Raw genomic sequence first — 12,672 nt, 5'->3', positions numbered from 1 at the left:
AGTCAAATAAACATGTTCCTTTCCCTCATGCATTAGTTAATAATAAAAAACAAAAAAAACATTTTAATGGAATTTTTTTTAAAAAAATATTGTTCGGGATTACCCTCTCCCGACCCGACGGGATCCCGAACATTCGGGTCCCGAAACTTCTCGGGTGCGGGATCGGGAGAAAAAAAAAATTCCCAACTCCTATAAGAACGGGAATCGGGTAAGAGAGTTACGGGACGAGTCCCGACCCGATTCCACCCCTATAATAATTGATTAATTATTGATTTGGTATCTAGAAGGAGGCGATCGATGATTAAACATACTTTATAAATAATATAATATCACATTGATATTCCCGACTAATTAGTTATCGGATTTATTGGAATAAAGTACAATGTTATTTTTTAAAAATAAAATAAATTGTAAGAAGAATATGTGCGTAATTCAAATGAAACAACCAGCCATAATTATATTCACTCAATCATAAAATGAGAATTGATTCCGACTTCTTTTCAAGGCATGCCCAAGTTGCTTAGATAGATAAATATTTGATCAGTGTTTAATTAGATGTTCAATTCCCTTTACTAATATTTTTTTGGATTAGATTTTCGTACATACCTTTCTCAATTCAGTTTACATGACTAACATGATTGTACAATTGTTCAATCCTACCAACAGTTTTCTTGGATTAAACTGTCGCATAGAACTTGCCCAATGCGGTTTACATGACTAATATATTTTGCAAATTATTGGGTTACTTCAGGATTAATTATGCAGTACACCGGAAATAAAAGAAGCGACAACATATATATTCTCTTATATCATTAGGGAACAAAGAATTAATTCGAACTTGATGAGTCTCATAAAGACTATTTATTCCTTTTATTTCTTTGTTGTATATGCAAAAATAAATAACTACGGAAGTAAATAGCAGAAGATGATTTAAGCTAGCTAGTGTGCTTTAAATTAGTAGATCTATTTTCTTGAAATTTGTAACCAAATGAATGGGTTATACGTTCTATTTTTTTAAAAGATTTTTTTATACGCGTTCTATTTTTTTTAAATTCTTCTTTTCTATATTTTCAATTTTTCTTATATCGGTTAATTCAAGAATTAAGTATTAAGTTTAGAAAATTTCAATTGAATCGATTAATTCAATTCATTTTCCATTTTCTAAAAATAAATTCGATTAATCGAATTATAAATAATTAAATTTTGATATTTTATATTAGAATTTATATATATATTTTATAATATTTGTTGGAAGTTTTTATATTTAATATTGTACTCAATTTTTTTAAACCATAACATGTTTTTCTATGATAAAAATGTATTATTCAATTATTAATTTTTAAACTTATTTTTAAAGAAAAAATCGGTTAATTGAGTTATCGAGATGAAGAGTAACCGATTTTAATTCGGTTCAATTAGCTTCAAAGAAAAAAATTGTATATTAATTTTTTCCCTTACGTTTCACAAATTTTTTTTAAAAAATCAATGAAAGGGAAAAAAATACCCGAAGAATCTAAACTTTGGAATCTATCTATATACCTATATAAAAGTGTGAATAAAAGGTCAAAGTTTTACAATTGTGAAATAACAACTTTGTCCTTTTCTTTATACTATAAGTAAAATCATATAAAAATATATAGTGTTATAAAAGTAAAAACAACATTTTTTTTAGGGCATAAACGTAAATCAATATTTTTATTATATATGTGAAATCAATTATTATGATAAACTCAAAATTTACAAAGTGTATGCATATTAGATAAGGATTCAGTTTCTAAAATAATTGAAATACCAAAATACTTTGTTTTTTTATTTTTTTGTGGATAAAGTGAATATCCACAAAAATTTTTTAAAAAAATTCCATTATTTTCTTGTGGATAAAGTGAATATATATTTTTTTACAATTGTTTTTTAAAATATTCCAAAAAATCTTAATTAAATACTAATTAAACATATTTTTTTATAAATGAAATAAACAATTTTTTTTGAGTTGAGATAATATTAATTAATGGGCTTGATCTCAAACCGTGATTAAGTTTAGATAAATGGTCCAACAAAGCTTATTATGACTTGTTCCACTGATTCAAAGATTAGTCTATCTCGGCCCAATCCATTACATCACCCTCTCGATTATTGATATTGCTTGCGGCTCCAGAATCACTGTGACCTCAACATACCAAGAACGACGAATTGCACAGATGCCCACCGGCCACCTATTCACACCGAACAATCTCACGTCCTTGAAAAGTTCGTCCAAAAAGAAAATTACAGATTTAGATGGGTCGAAAACCGTCACTTTTCTCTCACAAAAGGTTTGAAGACCGCGTTTTTCTTCCAAAAATTGATCTGTACGGCGTATGGGGATTTTGCTAATTATTCAGAATATTTTTCCTTCCAAAATAATTGTGCGCACATCGTATTGGGGTTTTGCTTCTTTCTTATCGTAGCATCAGTTACCTTTAGGATTTAGAATCATTCTCTTACATATGTATTTTCGGTTTAAATTGTTAACATTGTTTTGCACCCTTTGCTTGTAAATTACTGGTCATGGTCTCTGATATTGATTTCCTCACGATTGTTATCTTAATTATTTGTTTTTAGTTTAATCTCTAGAATTTGTATACAAGCTCTACAAGCTCAATGTTCTGCTTCGATCCAGAATTGATAGTTGATGCTCATGTGTTGATTTGACTTCCCTCCCTCCAACTGTGTCGTGCAACTAGCACAGAATTTGTGTTATCTTAGTCTTTTGTGAATCTTGAAACTTTCGTGAGGAGCTTGATTGATTATTTTTCACATTCTTCTGACATCTCTCTCTTTTTACGATACATACACATTACATAGGTTGAATAGACATGCCAACCCCATGAGAAAGCTGCCTGTGAAAGCCTTTCTGTGCCTATGAATTAATTTAAAAGTATTTTAACTGATAGATAGAAAGAAAGTTGATATTAAAACTAGCAAAGTTAAATGATGTGTGCCAATTTGTTTTTTTTATGATATTTTTTCTTCTCATGTTAGCATCTTTTTTTCTTCTTATTGTTAAAACCATAAGGCATGATTAACTTGGATTACTTGTTCTACTTCTCACTTTGAAGGGGAAAACGGTTGATTTTTCTGCGGATATCAGTTAACTATGTAAAAAGCTCTATCATGTGTTTTTTTGAATATATATTTCTTGTTACAGATTATTGTTCAATGGCAACAGTGCTACGGATCTCGATGATATACACGGAAATTCTCCATATCAAGGTCTATTTCTACAAGTTAGGATGTATCACATATATTTTAGAATAAATAATTGGTTTATGGTATTTTATTCGATTTCTAAATTATTTTAATTTCAGGAGCATTGGTAGAAAGTACCCCAGAATCCATAAATTTTGCCGAAAATTCTCCATCTCCGGGTATATATCTCATATGTTGTATAGTCATTTTTTAGTCAAACTTCTCTCAAGTATATAATTTTTAGGAGCATCTATAGGAATTACCCTGGAAGCAAGGAATTCGGTTTCAAATTATTCAAAGTTGCAGATTGAAAAATTGATACTTTCGAGAAAGATGATACTTTGAGTTCTAAGATTAAGAAAGTTGATGATAAATTATCTGAAATAATATGTGAGTCAAATAAACATGTTCCTTTCCCTCATGCATTAGTTAATAATAAAAAACAAAAAAATGATTCTGATATTTATGAAGTTTTTAAACAAGTAAAAATAAATATTCCATTATTAGATGCTATTAAACAAGTACCTTCTTATGCAAAGTTTTTAAAAGATTTATGTACTGTGAAAAAACAATTGCATGTAAAGAAGAAAGCATTCTTAACGGAGCAAGTAAGCTCTATTATTCAAAATAATTCTACCTTGAAATATAAAGATCCCGGTTGTCCAACAATTTCATGTATTATTGGAAAAAATAAAATTAAAAAAGCTTTGTTAGATTTGGGAGCAAGTGTGAATTTAATTCCTTATTCAGTTTATGAAAAGCTTAAGTTGGGAGATTTAAAACCTACATCTGTTACTCTTTTACTAGCCGATAGGTCAATCAAAATACCTAGAGGTATTGTAGAAGATGTATTAGTTCAAGTTGATAAATTCATATATCCTGTGGATTTTATTGTCTTGGATACACAACCAATAGAAGTACATAACGAAATTCCAGTAATATTGGGACGTCCATTTCTAGCAACTTCAAATGCTTTAATTAATTGTCGAAATGAAATAATGAAATTGTCTTTTGGAAATATGACTTTAGAACTTAATGTGTTCAATTTATGTAAACAACCAAGTATTAATGAAGATGAAGATGATAATGCAATAGAAACAATCGTGGAAGAAAATATACACCAAGAAAACTTAAATCAACAATCTGAAGTTTGTTTAGTGGAAAGTTTTGATTCAAAAAATGTTTTTAAATCAAAGTTATTTGAAGAAATTAATGAACTTGAAGAAGTAAAAGAAAATGATCATCCAAAACTTGAATTAAAACTCTTACCAATAGAACTAAAATATGCTTTTTTTGGTGAAAATCAAACATATCCTATTGTAATATCTTCTACCCTCTTACCAAAACAAGAAGAAGATTTAATAACACTACTTAAAAAACACAAAAAAGCAATTGGATGGACTTTGCAAGATATAAAAGGTATAAATCCTTTAATCTGCACACATAGAATTCACTTGGAAGAAAATGCTAAAACATATCAACAACCACAAAGAAGATTAAATCCACACATGAAAGAAGTTGTTAAAAATGAAATTTTAAAACTATTAGATGCCGGAATTATTTACCCAATCTCGGATAGTAAATGGGTAAGTCCAACACAAGTAGTACCAAAAAAATCAGGCATCACTGTTATAAAAAATGAAAAGGGAGAATTATTACAAGCTAGGATTCCATCTAGTTGGCGTATGTGCATTGATTATAGAAAATTAAATAATGCAACTAGAAAAGATCACTTTTCGTTACTATTTTTAGATCAAATTTTAGAGAAAGTGGCAGGTAATCCTTATTATTGTTTTCTTGATGGGTATTCGGGGTATTATCAAATACCAATATCATTAGAAGATCAAGAAAAAACTACTTTCACTTGTCCGTTCGGAACTTTTGCTTTTAAAAGAATGCCATTTGGTTTATGTAATGCCCCGGCTACTTTTCAAAGATGCATGCTAAGTATTTTTAGTGACATGATTAAAGAATTTGTGGAAGTTTTTATGGATGATATAACTGTTTTTGGAAACTCATTTGAAAACTGTCTTAAAAATTTGGAAGAAGTTTTAAAAAGATGTGAAGAAAAAAATCTTGTTTTAAATTGGGAAAAATGTCTTTACATGTTTAAATCCGGAATTGTGTTAGGGCATGCCATATCTGAAAAAGGAATTGAAGTTGATAAAGCTAAGGTTGATGTTATTGCTAATTTACCATCACCAAACACGATCAAAGAAATTCGATCATTTTTGGGTCATGCGGGATTTTATAGAAGATTTATAAAAAATTTTAGCATAATATCGAAACCAATTTCAAATCTTTTAACAAAAGATGCACAATTTGAATGGACTCAAGAATGTGAAACTGCTTTTAAAAAGATAATTATTCTTTTAACTACATCACCTATTTTACAACCTCCTGATTGGTCTTTACCATTTGAATTAATGTGTGATGCAAGTGATTATGCTGTAGGAGCCGTGTTAGGACAAAGAAAAGAAGGTAAACCTTATGTGATCTATTATGCAAGTAGAACCTTAAATAGTGCTCAAATCAATTATTCAACAACTGAAAAAGAATTACTTTCAGTAGTGTTTGCATTAGATAAATTTCGATCCTATTTAATTGGTTCTACTACTATTGTTTATACTGATCATTCTGCCATAAAATATTTTTCAAATAAACAAGATTCTAAGCCGAGATTAATAAGATGGATTTTGTTGTTACAAGAATTTGATCTTGTAATAAAAGATAAAAAAGGAAAAGAAAATGTAGTAGCCGATCATTTATCAAGAATAATTTCTGAATCATCTCAAAATGAAATACCAATAAATGAAAATTTTCCGGATGATCAACTATTTTATGCTACTACTATGCCTTGGTTTGCTAATATTGTAAATTTTCTTGTGACAAATAAAATGCCTTCTCATTGGAGTTTACAAGATAAAAATAAATTCTTGAAAGAGGTCAAAATATTTTATTGGGATGATCCTTATTTGTTTAAGTATTGTCCTGATCAAATTTTTCGACGATGCATACCCGACAATGAGTTAAGTAGTGTCATTAAATTTTGTCATTCTGAGGCATGTGGAGGTCATTTTTCATCAAAGAAAACAGCTGCAAAAATCTTTCAATGTGGATTTTATTGGCCTTCTTTATTCAAAGATACAAATTCATTTTGCAAATCTTGTGAAAATTGTCAGAAAATGGGTTCAATTTCAAAACGAAACATGATGCCTTTAAATCCAATCATGATTATTGAAATATTTGACAGTTGGGGAATAGATTTTATGGGTCCCTTTCCATTATCTTTTGGATTCACTTATATTTTAGTGGCTGTCGATTATGTTTCAAAATGGATTGAAACAATTGCATGTAGAACTAATGATCATAAAGTTGTGATAAAATTTTTGAAAGAAAATATTTTTAGTCGATTTGGAATACCTAGAGCTATAATCAGTGATGGGGGAAGTCATTTTATAAATAAATCATTTTCTTCGTTGTTAAGAAAATATGGTATTACACATAAAGTTTCTACTCCATATCACCCTCAAACGAATGGTCAGGTTGAACTTGCAAATAAAGAAATAAAACAAATTTTGGAAAAAACAGTCAATCCAAATCGAAAAGATTGGTCTTTAAGATTAAGTGATGCATTATGGGCATATAGAACTGCATTTAAAACATCATTGGGGATGTCACCATATAGATTAGTTTTTGGAAAGCATTGTCATCTACCTGTTGAAATTGAACATAAAGCTTATTGGGCAATTAAAGCGTTTAATACTAATTTAGATGATGCATCTAAATTAAGAAAATTGCAATTAAATGAACTAGAAGAATTAAGAAATGATGCATATGAAAATGCAAAGATTTATAAAGATAAAACAAAAGCATTTCATGATAAAAATATTATGAGGAAATCTTTTGAAATCGGACAAAAAGTTTTACTTTATAATTCTCGCTTGCATTTGTTTCCAGGAAAACTTAGATCGCGATGGTCTGGACCATTTATTGTTAAATTTGTCTATCCTCATGGTGCTGTTGATGTTGAAAATCCTAAAAATAATAATGTATTTAAAGTTAATGGGCAAAGACTTAAACCGTTTATAGAAAATGAAGTTCTTAATGAAGAGTTTATGCCTTTATATGATCCAACTTAATTGTTACTTATATTTTTATTTTATTTTTGCAGAATTGAGTTCACTTCCCGGTTAAGTGGCGGATAACGGTACTCCGTGACTACTTTCAGTCGGTTTTATTTCAATTTTCCAAAATAATTGAATATATATATATATATTATGGATGAAGCTATCAAAAAACTTGGTAAATATTTTCCATCTGTTTCTAAAAAAGTTCTGAGAATGATTTATGAAGGCATATGTGAAAGATTGAGAATGCTTATGCAAAAAGGAATCCCGGAGGATATTTGTCTTATAATTGAAGCCAAGGTTCGATTAGGTGGTGAAGTTCCAAAATTTTTACTTGTTCAAAATATGTCTGGACTAGGAAAAAGTACCTATGCGAAGAAAAGAAGGGCTAAAAGGTTAGATGTTTGTCATAATTGTGCCAGATGGAATTGTAATAGACAATGCAGATCTTTGGGATATGTTTCCACAAATAGAGAAGATAAAATTGATTTCATTAAGAATGGGCTGAGTAAAGAGTCATTAGATGATATCTCATTGACTCTTGAGACGCATTCTAGTGGAGATGTTCAAGGTCAACTTCTCCATTTATGGAAACTATTCCAAGCGCAGCGTCATGGTAATGGTCTTGGGAATCTGACTAAAAAAGACCCTATTTGCCAATTTATAAGAAAATTGGATGGTAAGCCAACCCTCGACTCATAAATATTGAAGGAACACTGTGAGCCACAATCACATCACTGTTTATACGCATGCATGTTATTATTATATATTATTGTTTTTTACTATTTTCATCATTTTGTTCACATCTGTATTCCTATTTCTGTCTTATTCCTTGTTTTCCTTATAAAATCACTCAACTCTCTCTATATTTTTGAAAAGAAAAAAAAACATGACAGGATCTTCTTCACAAAAATTGAAAAATATTTGTGTCTTTTGTGGTTCTAATACTGGAAAGAATGAAATATTTGTTGATGCAGCAATTAATCTTGGAAAAAAGTTAGCAGAGAGAAAAATTCACTTGGTTTACGGAGGAGGCAATATTGGGTTAATGGGATCTATTTCAACAGCAGCCCATCTTGGAGGTAGTCAGGTTTTGGGTATTATTCCTACAGCTTTAGCTGAAGGAAATATTACAGGTGTTACGGTTGGGGAAGAGTTGAAAGTTTCATCAATGTACGAGAGAATAACTAAAATGATAGAAAATTCTGATGCTTTTATTGCCTTACCTGGTGGTTTTGGTACTTTAGAAGAAATTTTTCATGTTGTTTCTTGGGCACAACTTAATATCCATAATAAACCTGTTGGCTTGTTGAATATCAATAACTATTATGATGGTTTGTTGACTTTTCTTGATGTAGCCGTGGAACAAAATTTTATTTCAAAAAATTCACGAAGGATGCTCATCTCTGCTTCGAATGAAGACCAATTAATTGATGATCTCCAAGCTTTTGTTCATCAACCTGATTCGGCTATAACAAAGATCAATTGGTCTCAACCAACCAGTAAGAAAAGAAAACTGGATCATTGATTCAACATGTCACGAAATGGTTTGTGTTTGTTCCTCATTTTCAATAAATTCCAGGTGATATCTCTTTCATCATGTACTCTTTATTTTTCTTCATATTCAGGTTTGGGGGAGGGTTTATTTAAAAAAAAAATTTAAAATTTTAAAAAAAAAAATTTCTATAATAATATATATTTTTCCTTTTTCAATGGCAGAGTAAGGAGTCAAAAACTCCTGACACGCATTAGTTTTTATTTATCATATTATCACAATAGATTAGATTTTAATATTTCGTATATATTTAAATTGCAAACTACTAAGAAAATGAAGTCTTTTTGTATATATTTTTATTTATTCTTATTTTTATCAATTTAATAGAAAATATGTAATTGATGGGATATAAGTTATAAATAATATATAATTGTGTGTTTCAAATAACATATTTTCTAAAACTTTTATGAGTATATAATTAAAGTGATATTGATTGAATGAATAATAACATGTATAATTGAGGGAATTAATTTGTAAAAGTGCAATATTTACTCACATAAATTTTGTGAGTGAGAGGTGAGAATTGAGAAAACAACTTATAAGCTTTTATTGATTATTAAGAAATGGTTGATTACTAGATTAAACTCATTTTAAAAATAAAAATAAAAAAATTATTGTGCATATGAAAATTGGCTGCAAAGATTGTTTGAAGTTTGATTGTAAAGATGTAGAGTATTAATATCTCTACTATAATTATCAATGTAATAGATTTACCTCATAAAAAATAAACAAATAAATAAACTTTGAAAAAAAAATATGTTACATTTTCAAAGTTTATTGGAGGTATTTGGTTATGTAAAAACAATTTTGCAGCCAAGCAAAAAATAAAAAAATAAAAAAATAAAAAAAATAAAAATAAAAACAAAATAAAAACAAAATGGGTTTATTCTTTGTAAATTATCCTATCTTATTTTCAATATTAGGTTATTTGATTGTCTGCTTTACATATTAACCATTTTCAATGAGTGTATAATTTTATTCCAACTCCATGAGTGAAAACTAGTTATATATATATATAAAAAAATATCATAACCCGAGAGAATATGGAGTTGAGACTTTTACATTAAAATTCCTGAAGATATACATGTTATGAAAAGGATTTCTATTATCATTTTGATTATATTATTCTCAAAGTTTTTAGAAAATATTTATATAAAAAATTATATATATTTAATATTTTGATATTGTGTGAAATATATATGTATACCCCATCCAATTATATATTAATATATTAGTTGATATCAAGATTTATAAATAACATATGATCTTCTTACAAGTATGTTTTAAAATTTCAAAGTTTGCAAATTTGAATATATATATATTAATAAATAAAAATCTAACTTGTGATTTTATGAAATTTTATTACTAAGGGACTAGTAATTAGCCGGTTTGGGGGTGTGATGAAACTTAAAACTTGTAATTATTTATATGTTAAAAAGTGTGTTTTAAAATTTAAGTTTAATTAAAATTATGAAGTTGTATTATTTTAGTGTTATGTGTTTATATTTAAATGTTTTACTAAAATGTTGTATTTTACGGTTTGCGCTGGTTTGGTAAAAATAAAATTACTCAAGGTACAGAGGTCATAATGGAGTAATCTCAAAACCTGTATAATCACAAAAGAGACATCTTCAGCTTTGTAGAAGACAAGAAATTCCAAAAACTTCATCAAGATGATCAAAATAATCAAACATCAAAATGGAGACAGATTTACTTTTACTATGACCAGCTTGGAGTAAAAATATCATAAGTATTTCATATTTTATCCAAAAGGGGTGAATGAGTTGTCAAAACACATCTACAGACAAAGGGCTACGTGTTATATGTTTTATGCAGAAGCAAAATCGGAAGTCTAAGGCATCAAACATGCCAATTAAAGTTGGGTCAATGTATTGACATTCAAGGAGACAAGCACCCACCAACTTTACTATTCCATATTTAATGAGTTTTGGACCCTTGCTCTCATTTGGCCTATAAATAGATGTGTTGTATAAGCTTTGTAGTGTGCAAGAGTGTAGAGAATTCCTCATTTGTAAAATAAATATTGTGTGTGTGAGAATAAAAGTTTGACTGTGCAAGTTTCTCAAGTTCAAGTATGAAATTTATTTTATCTTTATTCTTGAGTTTCATATTCATGGAAAGCTAAATCTTTTTATGTCAAGGTGAAAATGTTTCATTGTTGGTCAAGTAAGATTGTTTATATTTTGTATATTCTTTTCTTTTCTATTTTTATTTTTACTAATTGATCTTTATTTGTAGGTATAATTTTGGATGATTTGTTGTTATCTATTTACATCAAATGCTTGGTACCTTGAATGTGGTTACCTTGATTTGTTGTCAAATATGATACAATAAATACTACAATAATTATATACTATAAATATATGTATCTATTTATAATAAAGTCATATATATTATTTAGACGATAGCGTGGCTCTGTCGGTTGTTCTAAATAATATATTGTGATTTGAACTAACTTTTACTTTCCGCAACTAACTTTTATTTTTCGCAACTAACTTTTACTTTTCGCAACTAACTTTTACTTTCTCGCATCTAACATTTACTTTTCCGCATCTAACATAAAAAAATGTCATATATTTTATTTAGACAATAGCGTGGCTCTGTCGGTTGTTCTAAATGAAATATTGTGATTTGATCTAACATTTAATTTTATGTCAATTTATATTTATGCATTTATATATATATTATGGGTACCATGTATTAAATATCGGTTAATATGATATTAATATAGTGGGAACTATATTATATGATATATTTGTATAAATATTTAATTATTCTCTTATGTTTATTTTTATTTTAGTTTCTTTTATTTATTTTTGTTAAGAAATCTTAAATAAACCAACAATGAACCTTTGAAGCCTTGACAATTTTATAATTTGTGTATTTGAAGTTTTATAATAATATTTTCATCTATAATATATTATTGCTAAAATTAAACTTACAACATCCTCTCCGTGGATCTATCTCGTACTCACGAGTATATTACTTGCAGACAACCTACACTTGGGTGAATTACAATTTAAGTTGTAGCAGAGATTCGATATCAGAATGTTCCCTTCAAACTCTAAAGGGCAACCCATCACTAGACGTTTAACCAATGCAGATTGTCCCGTCAGAGTAGAAACAAAAATCACTACGTCTAGTGCAATGCATGACAACATATGCTTCTTAACAAAACGTGCAGAAATGAAGGAATGAGATGCACCAGTGTCAATGAAACGACTCTGACTCAACTTTTAAATTAAACTAAATAAAATACGGATTTTCAAAAAATTTCGGCATGACCTCTCTGTTTATATTACAACCCACCTGTCACAGACAACAGTCAAAAATAAAATGACCAAAAATACTAAATAGTTCAGACCGAGAAACGAACGAAGACCTGAGAAGAAGATACGACAATTTAACCATCAAAATAATTAACACTTTGATATTTCCATGCCCAAAGTCAATCAATGAATCTTTACATTTACATTAATCCAAGAAACAGAATAAAAGACTATGAAATGTTAAAATAAAATTTTATAGAAGACTAGCATAGGTCGGAGGGAATGTGTCGTGCCCGCATCGCAGTCCGCTCGATAGTATTACCCCTCAATCTCTATGAAATACTCCTCACCTGAAAACAATAAGTGTAGTGAGTCTAAAAGACTCAGCAAGAATATTGGGGGGGGGGGATAACGAGTACTACGTAAATACAAGCACATGCAAATTAAAAATAGCTGATACTAAAAGTAC

This window comes from Henckelia pumila, unplaced genomic scaffold (genome assembly GCF_033568475.1).
Source record: "Henckelia pumila isolate YLH828 unplaced genomic scaffold, ASM3356847v2 CTG_429, whole genome shotgun sequence".
NCBI lineage: Eukaryota > Viridiplantae > Streptophyta > Magnoliopsida > Lamiales > Gesneriaceae > Henckelia > Henckelia pumila.
The sequence above is the reverse complement of the archived record's forward strand: the minus strand, read 5'-3'. Positions refer to the sequence as shown.